We start from the raw sequence: 16,844 nt of genomic DNA, 5'->3' as shown, positions 1-16,844 counted from the left end.
GTGGACAACTCTGCATTCCACTGAATTAACAATCCCCAAATCAGCGAGTCGCCTTCATAAAGCGCACTTTACAACTATACACAACAGGACAGGTACAGTCATCGTGGCCGTCTCCTGGGCGGCCTGTAGTGCCCTCTCTGTGGGTATTACACTCTCCAGTGCGCACCCGCTGGGCAATCGGTCACAAACACACAACTGAGCCGCGTCGCAACAGATGCGTCACAATCCCGCGACAGATTTCCACGTGTGATTTGGTGCAGCATTTCTGTCGTACATCGCTGAAGTAGGCGTTGTGAGGTAGGATTACGTAAAGTGGGTTGCATTTCTACCTGAGAAGCAATTTTAGGACCTGCATAATTGGATTTTAATGCAAGAAATAGTTATAATTTCAACTAATCGCTGTCCACGTTGCTGATAGGTTCGGCTGTATTGCTTTTAGTCTCCGTGTTTTTATTTTCGAGCACTAAATCGGTTGTCCGCGATTCACATTATGTCATTTTGCAAACTGCAAGTAGACTCGTTTCTTAATCACAGATTAATGATTTATTTTCTTCCATAAGAGGAGGCGAGTTTCTTTAACAGAGACTGTCCTTCCTCTCCTTTGACATTTTAACTGCGGCACTGCTTGGAAAACTTTGGTTTCTGGGTTTAAACTGAACACACGGTGACAACGCAAGTCTGGAAGTTTATGCCTTGCGCAGTAATTATTTCTCTCATGTTTTTAAGTTGTTCTTCCCACAAATGTATGCATTCACAGATCAGTATCAAATCAGAAGATAAGACTCTGCTGGTCGCTTAACAGCTTCGATCTGCATTTAAATTACTCCAATTCTACTTGTTTGATTGACACACCTATTATAATTCAAGTATCTCCTGCAAGTTAAGACAAAACATCGTAAAAGCAGACATTTCTTAATGTAATGATACTACTACCTTCCTAACATTTTGTGTTTGAAGTCCAATCATTTGAAAAGGCAGTTGAAGTCTGTGGGCTTTTCTAATGAATAGTAACTCTGAATCCTTCCCTCAGGTTTTCCATGATCAGCACAAAACCTGATATTTAATGAGTCACTGGTTTGCCATGCCCAGAGCATAAAAATGAACGATAAATCGGAAGGGGAGGTAAGAGCACAGTGGGACAGCAGTGCAGGTGATCATCCTGAAACTCCTCAGGATTGCTGAGAGCTGGAGAAGCCCATATTCACCCAGTATCGTACTTTTTTTGGTCTTTTTCTTTATTACCTCCGTACAGCATCCTTTGGTTCGGAAAGGTGCTGCATAAATAAACGGTCTTAATAATAATAACAACTGCTTATGTTTACGCTTCCAATTAACCCTGAACTGAGTCAGAGCGAAGTTTCCGTCTCATATAATACCGGATGTATCTGAATAATATCCACGTACTGCTAACCAGAATAATAAGAATCCATCTTTAACTGCAGGGGGCGATGACATCATCGAGAATCACACACTCGCAGTGGAGTCGCTCACAGACAGCAGGTGAGGGAATTCTCATCAGTTAAATTGTTGACTTTGTTTTCTGTGAAATGATGTTCTGGTTCACAACATTCTTCTTTTACTCACAGTTGTGGTATAGTTAGAATGTGATCAAGTGTCGGGGTTTTCCGTCTTTATTGTTAAGTTGCCCCAGATGGAACATCTTTATGTCCAGCAAAAATATTTACCCCCTGCACGGTTCACAGATGTTGTCGTTGGCTGGGCTTGTGGTCATGACACCTTCGGATAGGACTTTATCTTTAGAGTCGACACCAGCTCCAGAATGTACACACCCCTCTGTGCAAATCTGGTAGAGGCCTGTTCACACTGACTGGGCTCAACACCTGCTGCCAAATATTCGTCCACTAAGGCCCCGACTCTGGCCCTGAATACTCGTGGACTGAGTCCATTTCAATCTGCGTGCACAGAAAATGGTTTGGCGGTATTAAACCTTCCTGGGTCTGGTCAGCGCAGGGCCTGGGGCCAGTTGGTCAGAGAAGGCTAGCTACAGTATCATAAGAATGAAAAACAAATGTAAAAGGATAGAGAAGAACAGTTAGTGCGAATTATTCCTGGATTTATTTTCACTCTTTTACCACAATGTCACAGTAGTCAATTGGTTGAGCACAGGTGTAGAAGTGATTGCTTTCAGCCTCAGAGCCTCTTCAGACTCCTGTTCTGTCTCAAGGTGTCCTGTTTCTCTGCAGACTGATGGCCTCCTGACACACAGACAACTCCACAGCCAGAACCATTTTCTTGTTTCCTTTCCAGAGTGGAGTCGACACCTGCTTGTTCCTTATTGGTGTTCCCTGTGGGCAGTGTTGCCTTGAGGTGAATAAAGAGCAGGAAAGGTCAGTGTAGTGTTCAGGTGTGAACACTTCCTGTCTCTGGGTGTCTGTTTAGCCAGTTTGGAACTGAAATCTTAAACCTGCAGCTCCCCCTCGGAGCTCCATTGCAGCACTGCTGCAAACTAATTCATAATTAGCCGGATGCAGTTGAAAATTAAAGAGCTAAACAGTTCATATCATTCACAGAGCGCTGCATGTTTTACTGAAGACTGTGGTCCTGCAGCAGGAATGAATACAATCCAATCTCAAATACAAAAACTGAGAACGTGACAGGGTGAGGGAGGAAACAGAAGAATGAACAGCCAGAGACAATACTGACTGACAAGTGATTCAGCAGGGAGAGGGAGTAAGAGATGTAGAAATATATTGTTACAAATGTGGGGTTACGAAACTGGTGAAAATCGGGATTTGCCTGAGCGGTTTAGTCAGTAATTATTTATAAGCCCCAACTTGTAAGTGATTTCTAGCGATATACCCCAGCGCTGGTATAATTAGAGGGACGTGAATTCTTTACCTTCTGGCACAGCTTCGTTGAGAGGAGTAATAATCCAGGCCCAGATCGGGGGCTCTTCAGTCTCGGGCCTGCTGGGGAAGCCAGGCGCGGGTGGTTGGTGCGGCTCCTTCGGTTGTCGAGGGCCCGTTGCCGTGGAGCTGGTGCCCGTGTGGCAGTGTTGTTCGCCGTCTTCCGTGCGGTAGAACATCCCACAGTGGACTGTCCCGGCCCCTGCCGCTCGACCATCCAAAGAGAACAAAGACTGGGCTCCGCCGGCGTTGACCCCCCGCGAGACGCGTCTTCCCTGTGTACAGCGCAACTCACTCGCCCCCTGTTTCTGCCCCACCTACCAGGTCGGCACGAGGAAGAGTTTCATACCAGCAGGGCAGCAATATTACAGGATATACCCTTCTCAAAACTGAACCAATATTATAGCTCCGGTGTTCAAGGGAACGTTTCCGCAGGTCTTTCCTCCCGGCGGCTGTCAGGGTGTATAACGCTGCCCTAGGCTCGGACTGTTAGCCCTTTATCTGCTCGTCTATGGACAGCATGTTGCTCCATTGTACTTTTTGGACAATCAGTCTGTATAAGCCTATGCACATTTTGCACATATTCTATTGTTTCTACAGTGACTATGATCATCACATTTTGCACACACCTATGTATTTATTTTATATTTATTTTGTCGTCTTTTGTTTTTATAACTATTCTGATGTCTGTTTCTGCTTGTCTTGGGCTGGACTGCTGTAACACATCAGTTTCCCTACGGGATTAATAAAGTCTTGTCTATCTCTCTAGTCCGCTAACGGTGAAGGAGAATATGGGCCTCGTCAAAATTAAATCTTAATTCTACCTTGTGAATTTTTAAAGACGGACTGAAATCTAGAAATCTGTTGCAGACAGAAGTTTTAACCGGTCAAAGTATCAGAAACGGTAAAAGAACTCGATGTTAGAAAAGTGCTAAAGGAACTCACAGGAAACTCAGTTTAATGGACTAACAGAGGGAAGTTAGTTATTGCAGAAATTCTGGTATGTTACAAATTAGATGAGGAAACACTATGGAAAAAATAAGCAGATGTAGTATATATGTGGTTTCTAGATCTTTTCGTTTATTAACAATTGCAAAGATCAGTAAATGAAAATTGTTCCTGTGCCTTTACCTTGAATAGAAAAGGTCTTTATTTCGTGTTGTAAATATACTGTATAAAATTCGCTGAAGAATATTAAACACAAAGCACCCATCATAAGTAGTGTGCCTAGTGATATTGTGGGACAAATCCAGTACTTCTGATTTTGCAGACAAAAGTTCCCTTTAGCAGCTTGTGTCTATTAAACTGAGGGTTGGCTGTAGTTCCATTCAATAACAGAGCTGCAGTGATTGTAGAACCTCAGTATCAGCACTCAGGACACCTGTAGACTGAAATCTGTACATCAAGCACCTGTATTCAATGAAAACAACCAAAAAAATAATCACTGACAACAAATTTAAGTGAAATCAAAGCTCTTTAATTTAACTTTTTTGGGAATAAGGATTTACAACTATTAGTATACAGAATAAAGTTGAAAACAGGTAAAGATGGCAATTCTCCCCAGTGAAGCAGGTGGACACAGTTCAATCTGGATCATAAATACAGATAATATCCCAAGGCTGCTGGAGAAGGACAGTGGCTGACGTGATACTGAGGTAACCAGAAATACTGAGAGGAGAATCCCTTTCATTTCACAGACTTAGACAAAGCTACAGAGAGACAGGACAAAAACAGAGTGAACGCTACACAATATCAGAGTTCACGTTGCTGCAGGTGTGGGCAGTTCAGTGTGTTTTTGTTCTGGACTGTCGAGGGCTGATGGAGGTCACATTAACAGTGTGAAGAAGGAGACTGAGGTAACAGGAGATACAAAGAATCCAGAAGGAAACAGAACTAGGAGCAGCTGCAGGGTTGGAGGCTGTAGGCTGAAGTCAGGTGGAAGGTCATGTAGAAGCTGACAGGAGGGGATACAGGCAGTAGATCTTCAGCCAGGCACAGGCAGTGGGAGGAGGGATTTAAGGACAAATGCAGATGAAGGAAGAGACACCGGATCCAGGACAGTGAGAAGAGCAGAAACAAAACAAGCAGATTATGATGTAGAGGCTGCAGTGGGGAGCTGTGTCAGTGTGCGTTGGCTCCAAAGGAACAAGATGAATTCCTCTGAAAAATAGAAAGGAATGACTGAAGACGACTCTACAGCCAAAACATTTCTCCTTTCTATCTCGCGGCTTGGAATTAATCTTCACTTGTTGTTTTAAAATTGAGGGAGAAGAGTCGGAGTGGGGACTCAGTTGGAGTCCTGGGTGAGGAGACCAGGCTGATCTTTGATCACATCAATCCACAGCCTCATCAGACCAGGAGGAGAGGAACTGTGTTAGAGGCGGCGCAGACGAGAGCAGGACCAGCCCCAGGACCCCAGGCAGGGCACTCAGGTGAGCAGGAAGAGTCAGGGCAGTCAGAGAGAGAGAGAGACAGCTGAATGGAGATGTATGATTATTACAGAATGAGTACTTATTTAAGAGGCAGGAGCAGAGTTACAGTTGAGTTTAAGATTGTCTGGGACCATACATACCATGAAAATCTGAACTGCCTGATGTCTTACTTGTGTTGGTAACAATCCATTTACAACTTGAGAGCTGTTTCTGTCACACAGGGTCACTATCTTGGTGTATCATTATGCAACAATCTGAGCACTGATTCAGTGATGGACAAGTGTCATCCCCACTACAAAAGAGACATTACAGAAGAGTGTCCTGCTCTCACCTTCAGCACAGCCTCCCACTGACACTCATTCACACTGTGGAAGTGTTTCAGCTTGTGACTCCGCACCTGGAACTGTTATCAATAGTGTCACAGTCTAGATCTCTGTATCTTCCTCTGTCACTGTTCAAGATCAGTTCTAAATAAGGGTTAAAACTTCACAGGCATCTTTGATCACAGGAATCCTGAGTGTCTTCAGCTCCTCCTCTGAGCTGGGATGTTGATCACATGTAGAAGAGTGAGGAGTGGGGTTAGTAGTGGGGTTAGGGAGTGGGCATGCCATCAGCATCTGAACTCAGAGGAGGAGCTGAAGGCACTCAGGATTCCTGTGATGGACAGAGATCACTGTGAATTATTAGCCTTTATTTGAAAAGATCAGGAACATTAGTGGCAGAGGAAGTATGAAGAGATCTAGACTGTGACACTGCTGCAGCTGTAGTGAAGGAGTGTCAGTGTGATGTCAGGGTACAGAGATCTAAACCAACTCACCCTGTCAATCCCAGAGCCAGATTCTGACTCTTCACAGTCTCAGTCCTCAGTAGAGGGAGGAGCAGCAGGAGGCAGCAGGGAGGGAGCTGAAGGTGAAAGTGGAACCAGGCTGGGGGTGAAGTCAAAGCCTTTTTTGAAAGCTGTAATGACAGACAAGTACAGTCATTAAAACTCAAAGTCGAGCTGTGTCAGAATACTTTTCACACTACAGTGAGTAAGAACGGTAGTACAGGACTGAACAGTGAAGTAGTGGAGTGAGCTCCGCTGTTTCAGAAGCCCGAGCTCACACGCTGTTGCTCTTAGCCGCCACCAGAGGGCAGCCTGCAGCTGCAGACGGCAGAGCCAGGCACACGGTCTCTATACGCGGCTCTGCAGACAGCTGCTCCCACAGCCTGACAGCCCGCTCCTCTTGGCCAAGCCAGGGTACCAGTGAGTTGCCCAAGAGAGCTGACCCGGGCTGTGAAAGCAGCGCCCCGTCTGTCTGACACCATTCCCCGGTTCTTACCCGACATGTAGTCGATACCAGAGCAGCAGGCAGTAAAACTCTCCCCTCACTGTCACTGGGGCCGCGAGTCCTGGCCGAGCTCCGGAGTGAGAGAGCTGGAGAGAAACGAGATGCAGAGAAAATACTGAAACTTACCTCTCGACTCGTACATGATCCCGCCAGACTGACTAAAAATTGTATTTAGAGCACAAAACTGGAAAAAAAAGCGGTCTGTTAGTCTGAAGTTAAACGCAGATTTTAAGAGCGGTAATGAGGAGCACATAGTAGGAGCGAATATTCACAGGATTCTGCAGACAACTGGAAGCACAGCACAGGGAAATAAGGAAAAATACACTGGAATAGAGTAGAAAATTATTGTAAAACAATGACCTAATACAGGTTTAAACGCACTGAGGAGTAAAGCTTGAAAAGCATTTGGACGAGTTACTTACCGCTGTCTGTCTTGCCCGGCTCTCGCGCGAAAGGAGGATAATCAGGTGGGTCAGAATTTATAGGACCTGGAGCCCAAAGTGACCAATAAACAGGCGAGACGACATTATTCGCGGCTCTGCCCACCAAAATCCTTTATTAATATTCAATATATAGGCAGCGGTTTGACAATTAATCTAATTTGTAGTTCGTCCTCCCAACTCATGAGGGCGGTGCAGCCCCACCCTCTACTGCCAATAGGCGTGGTTTGGGTCGAGACGTCATGGATTCTGATTGGCTGAAATTCTTATATTTAAATAAGCCCCGCCCCCAGCACGGTTCCTTCCGGAAGTTCTGCCGAAATGGGGCGGTGGGGATTGTGAATGGCGTTTTCTCGATTTTATTATGTTTTTAGTCTTTTTTTGGTCTATTTTTAATGATATCGTTATGACACATCACAGAATCGTTGCGGACTTAAAACTGGATGTTCCCGACTTTCAGCTAGTGAGTATCAAACGATTTTGTGTTTGTGTTTTATTAGCAAGATGGCGGAAGTAACTCCTTATTTGCATTTATTAAAATCAATCCCTGTATTTTAATGAGCTGATTTGCATTTGTTAATATGAACTAGAAAAATAGTTTTTGGCTAGAAGTGTTTTTTTTATTTTTTAAAGTTGTTATTGTTTGTACTGAATTAAAATGCTAACTTTGCTTTAGTGTGGAAAAAGTGATTTTCTGTTGTTTTTTGTAAGACGTTTAACTCCCTCATTTGCATACGTTTGCATTTATTAAAATCGCGCCCTAGTCACTTGCATTTTAATGAGCTATTTGTATATGTGTTAATGTGAAATTAAAAATACAATTCTAGTGAAAATAACGTTATTTTTATTGTTTACTGTGTGAGCTCTTGTGTATTTTTTTCTACTGCTTATTTTGTTAGTAAGATGTCAGCGTTAACACTCTCATATGTATTTAAATTTCTATTAAAATCGGTGGATCGTCACTTGTATTTTAATTACTCCTGTTTTAATGATTCTGTTTTGTTGTTTGTTTTGGTTTTATTTTTTTGAACTGTAAAGCGTTTTCACTCGAATGCTTTTTGGTTTCTAAAATGTATGTTTACACTTGCACTGAACACAAATAAAATTTAAATTCATTTTACTTCTGGCTTATTTGTCTTTTTTTCGGAGAATGTATTTTTAAAAACTTGGTTGCTGTCTTTCAGATTGTGTTCCCTAAAACATGTAAATATCTTAGGGAAATTGAAACAAAAAGAGTTGCTGTCTAAATTTTTAATTACTAATTAACATTTCAAATTATTCTAATTCATTATAATGAATAATTTGTTTATGTATTAAGTGAATTAAAGTTCATTAGTATTAAACAAATCTCACCCGGGGCTGGTCTTGGAGATGGGCTTCTGCGATTGGGTTAAACCTCATGTCAATCATATAAAGACAACCCTTCAGAAGTGCGTCATTTTTGGAGGTGTGGTGATTTGATCGACAGGTCCTTCAACCAATCAGAATAGAGAAAATGGACTTTTATCCCATAGTTGAAGTGGTGCTTCAAACTGACCAATCACCTGCGAGCAAAAATCTTGGAGGTGGGCTCTCATCCAGACATTTTGATTGGCTGGTGTGACGTCATCATTTGGTGACACCCTCTCATGAATAATGTGACACCCCCCTACTCACTTACGCGACACGCCCCTTCATTAACCACGCCCCTCATGAATATGCATTATGGGCGGTGCTCGTTCGCCGTTTTGTTTGGTTTTATGTTTGTGTTAGAAGTAATGTTTCGAAGAAAAGAAGAAGAAAGTAAGACAGAAATCAAAATTCTTTATTAAGTTTTGCAAGCATACAAATCAAAGACAGTTGGCAACAATGAAACAAAAACACAGAGTGAGATACAGAATCACAAGTAACTGCGTCCGGGATGACGATTTCCTGTCCAGCGCCAGCAGTCTGGTCAGTGCGGGAGGGGTCCTGTGCGGGCGGCAGGGACAGCAGCCAGGGGAGACCTGAAACACAAGACAAGCAGGTAAGAGCTCGGAGTTCAGCACTGAGCAGCAGCGCAGCGACAGTAATCAGACAGGAGTGAGGAGCTGCGCTGGCGGGGGGGCTCAGGGAGTCACTCGGCAGTACAGCGCAGCTCGCTTTGCGGAACACGGGCTCGTCTCAATGTCGGGAAAATGAATTTCGAATAAAAAGGGCTCAAGACCTCCAGCCCGTGTCTTTACTGTCACGAGAAATGCTCGCCCGCTTTCATTTCGATTCAGATGTAGGAACCATATGAGGTTTTATTAATTTCAACGTTTAATCACTGCACAGGCGTCAGGAATTTGACCAAGACGCTGTTTGTTCACATCGCGCTGCAGCGCCGACAGAGACGCGGTCTGTTTGTCCGAGCTGGGCTGTGCTTTTTAAACTCTGCTCTCACCAGTGTGTTGCTTTTAAATTTTAACTCGTTCTAGGTACGTCTTAGCTTTTTAAAAATAACGTTGCGATATAAGGAAACTGTATGTGCCGGGGTCATGCTGAGCAAAGTGTGCTGTACAGTACTGCCATCACATCTGTCCCGGGACAGTGCGGCATATTGAGCACTAGATCACTGAATGGGCTCTAGCCTGTTACTCTAGCCGGGTTTTAACTGTTGTACAGTTAAAACCCGAGTGCAGAACACTCCACTGAACAGGGTGTTACTACTAATCAAGTGCTTCCCATAACTAGATCTAGTTCTCAGTTTGCCCCTCAGCACAGGTCCCTCAGTTCCACAGCAAATCATGTCAACCCCCTCCATTGTTAAATACAGCCAGACTCGTCCTAGATCTGCACCCAGTACCCCCAGCAATGAGCCATAACTTTACAGTCAAGCAATGTTTATTCATGAACAGGAGATGATGAATAACAAACAGAATAAAACATACAATTTATTTTTGGAATTGCATACATTTGATCATAATCAAGCACAGCCAGTTCAAGGCTGTCATTTCAAGTGACAGTAAAGACTGGGAACCATGTGGGTGAAGCTGCCTTTGAGACAATAACTGCCTGCAGTCTGGACACAGTCAGCTCAGTATTCTTAGCATCCTCCTCTCTGCAGCTACTAAGTTGTCTATTCTTGTGGTTTTGATATTCTTCAGCCTGTAAAATGCTGCTCAGGAGGATTTAAATGTGGGGACTGGCCTGGCCAGTACAAGACTGTCCACTGTTTCCTCCTGCTGACCTCCTGACTGAGCTGTTCCTGCAGAAGACAGTGAGGTGTAGCTGACAAGTCCAGCAACAAGTTCAGTGTTCTGGTTTTACATCTTAAATGATTGAGAATATTAGTATTGATACAGAAACAAGTATATAAGATAGAGTTCTAGACAAGTACAGAATATGCTTGATGAATTGTTCATGCCAGACTTCCACATTAATGCAGATTACTTCAGTGCTGCAGCTGTAGTGAAGGAGTGTCAGTGTGATGTCAGGGTGTGGGGATCTAAGCCAACTCACCCTGTAAATCAGATTCTCCTCAATTTGGAAATCTGAATCTCAGATCTCTGGGAGTGTGGATGAACACCAGGAGGCAGCAGGAATAGTGGTGAATTAATCCTCATCATGTCATATGGTCTGACTTACTGGGACACTTTCATGTTACGTGTATTTCATAGCATAAACCAGTAAATGAGCTCACTGTACTCAGTATCGTCAATAAAGATGAGGTAGCGCCTGTTCTTGAGATGCTTTTATTTTGTATCATGCTAAAACAGTGACTTCGAGTTGGATTGAGACCTGCAGACACACTTGACCAGTTTCTGTCTTCTCCTGATGAGCTCTTTGGTTGCACTGACTGGATGCTTTGGGTCATTGTCATGCTGCATGTTGCAGCACTGTCCAATACGTATGGAAGCCTTTTCTGCTGCAGACAGGTGAGGAGACTCCTTCACCTGTCTGTCTCCATCAGCACTAGTGTACTGGGTCACTGAAGCTCAAACCTGAAGGCGGTGGACTCAGAGCTGAGAGCTCCAGCAACACCTCAATGTCCTCTGCGCTCCCTCTGAGCTCAGATGCTGATCACATGTACAGGAGTAGGATTAGAGGTGGTGTTAGTTAGGGACCATACATGTCATCTACATCTCAGCTCAGAGGACACATCATATAGTCAGGTGCTGTAGCTTTGAATCAGTTTATAATGCAACCACGGAGGTCATCAGGAGAATAACTGTAGAAACACCTTAACTTGTTGGGTCTAATGCCTGGATTTCAACCCTATTAACAGAAGGAAAAACAATTGAAGTATGATCACCTGAAGACTAAATAAGAACTTGGTGGCAACAGCAAAGCATCTCAGATGATTACAGAGGGCAGTGAGCTCAATGGGTCTCAGACCTCATGCAGTTACTGTCTCAGAGGGATATACAAGCACATACTCTTCTACACTCTGAAATGTTTTTAAAGTGAATGTGTCCTAGTAACTTCAAAATAGAAAGTTGAACATTTTGTATTCCAATATGATCAAATGTATGCAGAGAATTACCACAGAATAAAACCAGGATAATATTTCTGTTCAGATCACAAGAACAAATTGCTTGACTGTAAAGTTGGCTCATTGCAGTACTGATGGAGGACACTGTACCTTTCCAATGAAAACCTGCATTTTCAAGTGTCCCACAGTATCAATGCACCTTGCCAGGAGGGGCTGATTGACAGGGCCAGTGACATGAATTAATGTGCTTTCTTCATATTCTGTGCTGTTAGAATTCTTCCACTGAACCATGAAAAAGATCTGAGTGTCTTTGGGTGGGAGTGCAGCTGAGGCTGTTGGTGAAAGGAGATTGTTCAGCTGTAGGAAAAACCTGCCTGTTTGAATGTGCTCAGAGTGGAGAGGAGTGTCAGTGTGGGAGCTGCAGAGGAACAAGTAGGGGAGAATTCCACACTGAGAAGAACATTTATTCTGGCTCTGGAGTTTTCTTCATGTGTGAGACAACAGCTACAATTGTCCTTAACACTGTCACTGCAGAGTCCTGATTTCTGAATCATGTTCACATACTAACTGCAGGATTCAGTCTCACTCCACATCATCAGAAACCATGTCCTTCCCCTGCGACAGTCGAGTTCACCCCAACACAAGCGCAGGAGAGCTGCTGTGTGGTTTGGATGCTGTCAGAAAGCAGGAACCATTAACATTCATCACAGGAGAGTGTATAAACCAGAGAAATTAAACTGGTTTAGTAATGAGTGCTGCGAATGAGGTTTATTAACTGTTTGGGAAGGATGTGGTGAGGTAATGGGTTGAGCACAGGTGTAGAAGTGATTGCTTTCAGTCTCAGAGCCTCTTCAGACTCCTGTTCTGTCTCAAGGTGTCCCGTTTCTCTGCAGCCTGATGGCCTCCTGACACACAGACAACTCCACAGCCAGAACCATTTTCTTGTTTCCTTTACAGTGTGGAGTCGACACCTGCTTGTTTCTTATTTGTGTTCCCTGTGAGCAGTGTTGCCTTGAGGTGAATAAAGAGCATGAGTGGGCAGTGTAGTGTCAGTGTGGGAGCCTGTCCCGTCTCAGGGTATTGTAGTGTGAAGTTGGGACCTTGATACTGGAATCAGAGCTACTTGCAGCCTCTCCAGTCCACTGCATTACAGTGTAGCTGCACCCAGTGCTGTTGAATTGATCATTAGCAGGATCAGCACTAATTAAGCAGCTGGTTGAGTCAGATTACTGCAGTGGAGTGCACTGGAAGGGCTGCAAGCTGCATTGCTCATATTAAAACCTTTTTATCCTCAGATGAGATTTATTTTGTTTAACTGTCCCTGTTAGGGGATTTTTGGTCTCTCGTGTCCCTGTTTGAAAACTCGCTGTTTAGCAGCAGAGACGAGCAGCTCCGGGATCCGCCGCCCCTATTGGCCGAGTCTGAATGAGAAGGCAGGTGCGGTCAGTCTGCAATTAGACTTCAATCCGCGGCTGTTTAGCGGTTCCGACGCCCGAGTCGCTTCTCTGCCTTTAAATAGCGAGTTTGCAAACAAAGAAAGTTTCTCAAATTCACCGTTTAGCTGGAGCGGGATTCTGGGCGACGGCTGCCGGCTTTTCTCGGTCCGGGTGGAAATCATAAAATGAGGCTTGAAAAGTAAATGAATTTCGAAACTTACTTTTGGCGGAGCTGCCGGACGGGCTGTAGGACTTGTGGCTTCGACTCTGCGGAGAAACGTGGTATTAAAATCGTGCTTCAGCTTCTTTAAACTGCTTGTTGTATGTTGTGTTTTTACCTGCACAATACGCCTTTTCTCGTTTGTATTCCAGGCTTCTGCAGGATCCTGGCGCGGCTCTGGGCTTTAAACGGCGGCTGTCGGGTCCTTCTCGGCGTGGAGACCTGAGCGCAGACCCACCCGTGTACCGAGTGACCGGAGCTCCGCGGCGGATTCACAGGCGAGTCCGAGTCTCTTCTTCCTAGAGGCCGAGAGAGACCCGGTCAGGAAAGCGCAGCTTCAAGGCTCGTTTAGGACTGATAACCACTTTCACAGGGTTTTCGTCTCTTACCGGTATCGACTCACTGTGCAGCTGCAAGTCCGGCTGGGTTTTCTTTCTCCGGAGCCGGTTTGCATGAAGACGCGCCGACCGCACCGTTTAGCTTGAACTGGGGGAAACTGGTAACTCGAGTTACTGGTAACTGACCGCAGGAAACTGGAGCCAAGCCGTGTGAGACCCGGTGTGAAAACCGAAACCCCCGGTGTGAGGAGAGAGAGAGAGAGAGAAACCGCTTACCTTGCTCTCGAAACGCCGGCTGTCCTGTTGTAAAAGTTAAAGCGAGAGAGTTAAAAACATTTAAAATGCATTACTCGTAGAAAACGTTTTTGCTTTTGTTAAAACCTATAAGAAATTTAATGCATGTTTTTTTTTTTCGGCAGCCGAGCAAAGCGCCTGTACCGGGAGAGCAGCGGGGTACCAGCCGCCTCTCTCCCAGCCAGCGAGCCGCCGGAGTCCCCCCGCCTCCCCTCCCTCTGGCCGGGACCCCAGCCTGCATGGGACTGGAGCACAGACCCGCCCCTATTTATAACGCGAACCCCCTGATGAGCGTGAAAAGGACGACAAAGGTAGCAAAATAAGAGACACCGGGGACCGAGATGGAAATGTGTGGATACCTCCTTAATAACACGGCTGTATAGTGCAATTGTTTTATGCTTTATATCCTTATTTGCTGTAATAAACTGCTGTGATTGTTAATTGGTTAATTGATTATTCTGGGGTCTGCGGTGTGGGGGGGTGGGATACAGGGGTGTAGAGAACCGTGAATCGGGTCCCCCTGTGAGCAGCCACACCAAGCGGCTCGCAGCGCTTCAGCCTCCGGGCACCGGGCTGTCGTGGTCGGGGAGTCGGGAGCCGCTGGCCTGCGGCCTAGACTGCAGCCTCCATCCCCGGCCTCGATTAGAGCCCCGCTGCCCGAGGACACTCGCAGCCCCGTAGGTGAAGGATGACGCTCCGCTCTGCTGAGGGAACGCGTCCCGTCACCATGGTGACTGAGACAAAGGGTGTGGCTGTGCTGAAGGGCGGGGTTCAGTGTTGATAGTGTCCAATCAGCGTGTGGAAGAGGTGGGTGTAAGAGCAGCCAATCATAAGAGCGCAAGTTGAGCTCGAGAGAAAAACATCAACCGAGCCAGGCGGGTCTCGAACCCGGGGCTCCGGGGTGGAGATGTGTAGGAGTTGGGGTTTAGCTGAGTGAGCTATACTTCCTGCCAAATCTGCAGTACCTCCGCGGTCATACTTATCTGGCAAAATTTCGGTAAACGAAAAAAATCGAAAAATTAAAAATGTATCCCTCCTGTTCTTGCAATTCTAAAAATGTCTGCACTGACCGCACATTAGTGTGGGGATTTGAACCTGGACTCCCACCGCCCGCAGACTAGCGCGCTACACGACAAGCCACAGCGCCTACAAAATTTTTAGCGCCGCCAAATATAAAAGCTTTAAAACTGCGATTCACCCCCCCCCCGCCGAGAGCAGGACCCCCTTCTGTAATAAAGACAGAGCAAAGAGCACAGCTGGACTGCAGGAGCCACTGCACAACTGCAGTACAAATGAAGTGAATTCATGATGTTTGTGAAGATTGAGGATGGTTGGAGCTGCGCTCAATCCTGCAGTGATCTGGAGCTGCTGTGATCCTGCACAGTGTTCAGAGGGGCTGTCAGTCCTGCATATTGCACAGGACTCTGCTTCACTGGGAAAGGTGTTGCAGTGAGTCAGTGTGACTCCATCTGTTTGTATTGAGCAGCGCAGAGTTTGACAGTATGATGGAATTAGACTTGAATTATAAATTTGGACAATCAGGCTTCACCTTTCCACTGTTCTCCATGAGAATCTCACCCCTCACAAGGCACAGAGCTCATATCAGAAGTTCCCCCGAAACTCTTCGATATGACTAGCAGAGAGCTCTCTCATCACCACAAAGACCACACTTTCCTCCACAGACACTGGAAATAAAACCCAAGAGCATGGAAGAGGTGTTCACAACCTGATGTTTAATTAAAGAACAAAAATAAGATAAAAACAAGTGACTAAAAGTTTGCTCAGGAGTGTTTTATTATCTTACAACAGTACATTAGTGTAGTGAATTATCAGAATGAAGGAGTGAAGGAACAGTCAGCTGATATCCGTGTCCATTCCTGAGGCTGGTACAGATTCTCCAGAGGCCGTCCCTGAGAAAATACCCACAGCAGTGTAGGAGCAGCTCAGACAGAGGGATCAAAGAGCACAGCACAGTTTACTACAACAGAGATCATCTCCTTTCAACACAACAACTGACAACACTATTCCACATCACGATGGCAATTACAAGATTGAACAGAGAGAGACAATACAAACATAACACACAGCAAACTGAAGAGATCCAGCAGAGACAAGATTAACTGTAAGATCTGTACAGGTATACATACATATATATATAAAGCAACATATATTTAACAGATATTCAAAATATTGTCTCTGTCTATAAATATTCAATAATATTTCTGGAAAACTTAACATTTAAATGATGTTTAGGGAATTATTTTTAAATAAAGATTAAATCAGAATCTGTATTCTCTATTGATCTATTCTAGTGCTGAGAACAATCAATATTATAATGTAATAACTAAATCAACAAACACAAATCAACAGGTAATCTCTGTCTGTCTTCTAGATCTCTCATGGACACAGTATAGAGCTACAGAGGAGAGAGACTGGAGCTAAACCAGCTGGTTACTGGTTAAACTGGACCAAACAAACACCTTTTCCCAGCTCTTCAGCAGCTGCTGATCAAAAACACCTGGATCACCTGCAGCCACACTGACCCCTCCAGGACCAGGACTGGACAGCCCTGCTGCAGACACACACTGACCCCTCCAGCACTGGACACCTCTTACTTACTTTATTGTCCCATAGGGGAAAGTGTTTTTGCAGACAGGTAAAAGACACAACACAATACACAGCAAGAGCCCATTCATAAAATGTACGATGAGAACAAATAAATAAAGTCAAATCTACCCTCAGTTCTCACAGCTTCTGTTAAAGACGAGCTCTTGTCCTGCCTACCTCCTTCCTCAGGGCTGTGGAGTGGACAGTGGACTGTCCAGCTGGTCCTCATGATCCTCACAGCTCAGGGACTCAGCCTTTGGAAAGGTCTGAGCTTCAGTCTTGTTTCTCCAGTAACAGTTAGAAGACGCGCTCTGACACACGAGGGTCTCATCATCATCGTCTTCTTCATCATCATCTTCATCTGCACGAAGGTTCACGATCACTGAGGCTCAACGTGTCTGAAGCAGAAATAAAGTTTCCACAGCAACTTGTGTTACGTAGCGC

General features: G+C 45.0%; 1 long non-coding RNA gene across 1 annotated transcript; it reads left to right on the top strand.

The window, feature by feature from the left end:
- Window positions 1-224: 224 nt before the first annotated feature.
- On the top strand, window positions 225-8,190 carry LOC148816496 (uncharacterized). Its single transcript, XR_016094682.1, has 3 exons — window positions 225-297; window positions 1,443-1,500; window positions 5,133-8,190. It is a non-coding gene; the product is annotated as an uncharacterized LOC148816496 (long non-coding RNA).
- Window positions 8,191-16,844: the final 8,654 nt, after the last annotated feature.

The sequence above is a fragment of the Atractosteus spatula genome, chromosome 22 (genome assembly GCF_055471065.1).
Source record: "Atractosteus spatula isolate fAtrSpa1 chromosome 22, fAtrSpa1.hap1, whole genome shotgun sequence".
NCBI classification, from domain to species: domain Eukaryota; kingdom Metazoa; phylum Chordata; class Actinopteri; order Semionotiformes; family Lepisosteidae; genus Atractosteus; species Atractosteus spatula.
This window is presented reverse-complemented; position numbering and strand designations above follow the sequence as displayed.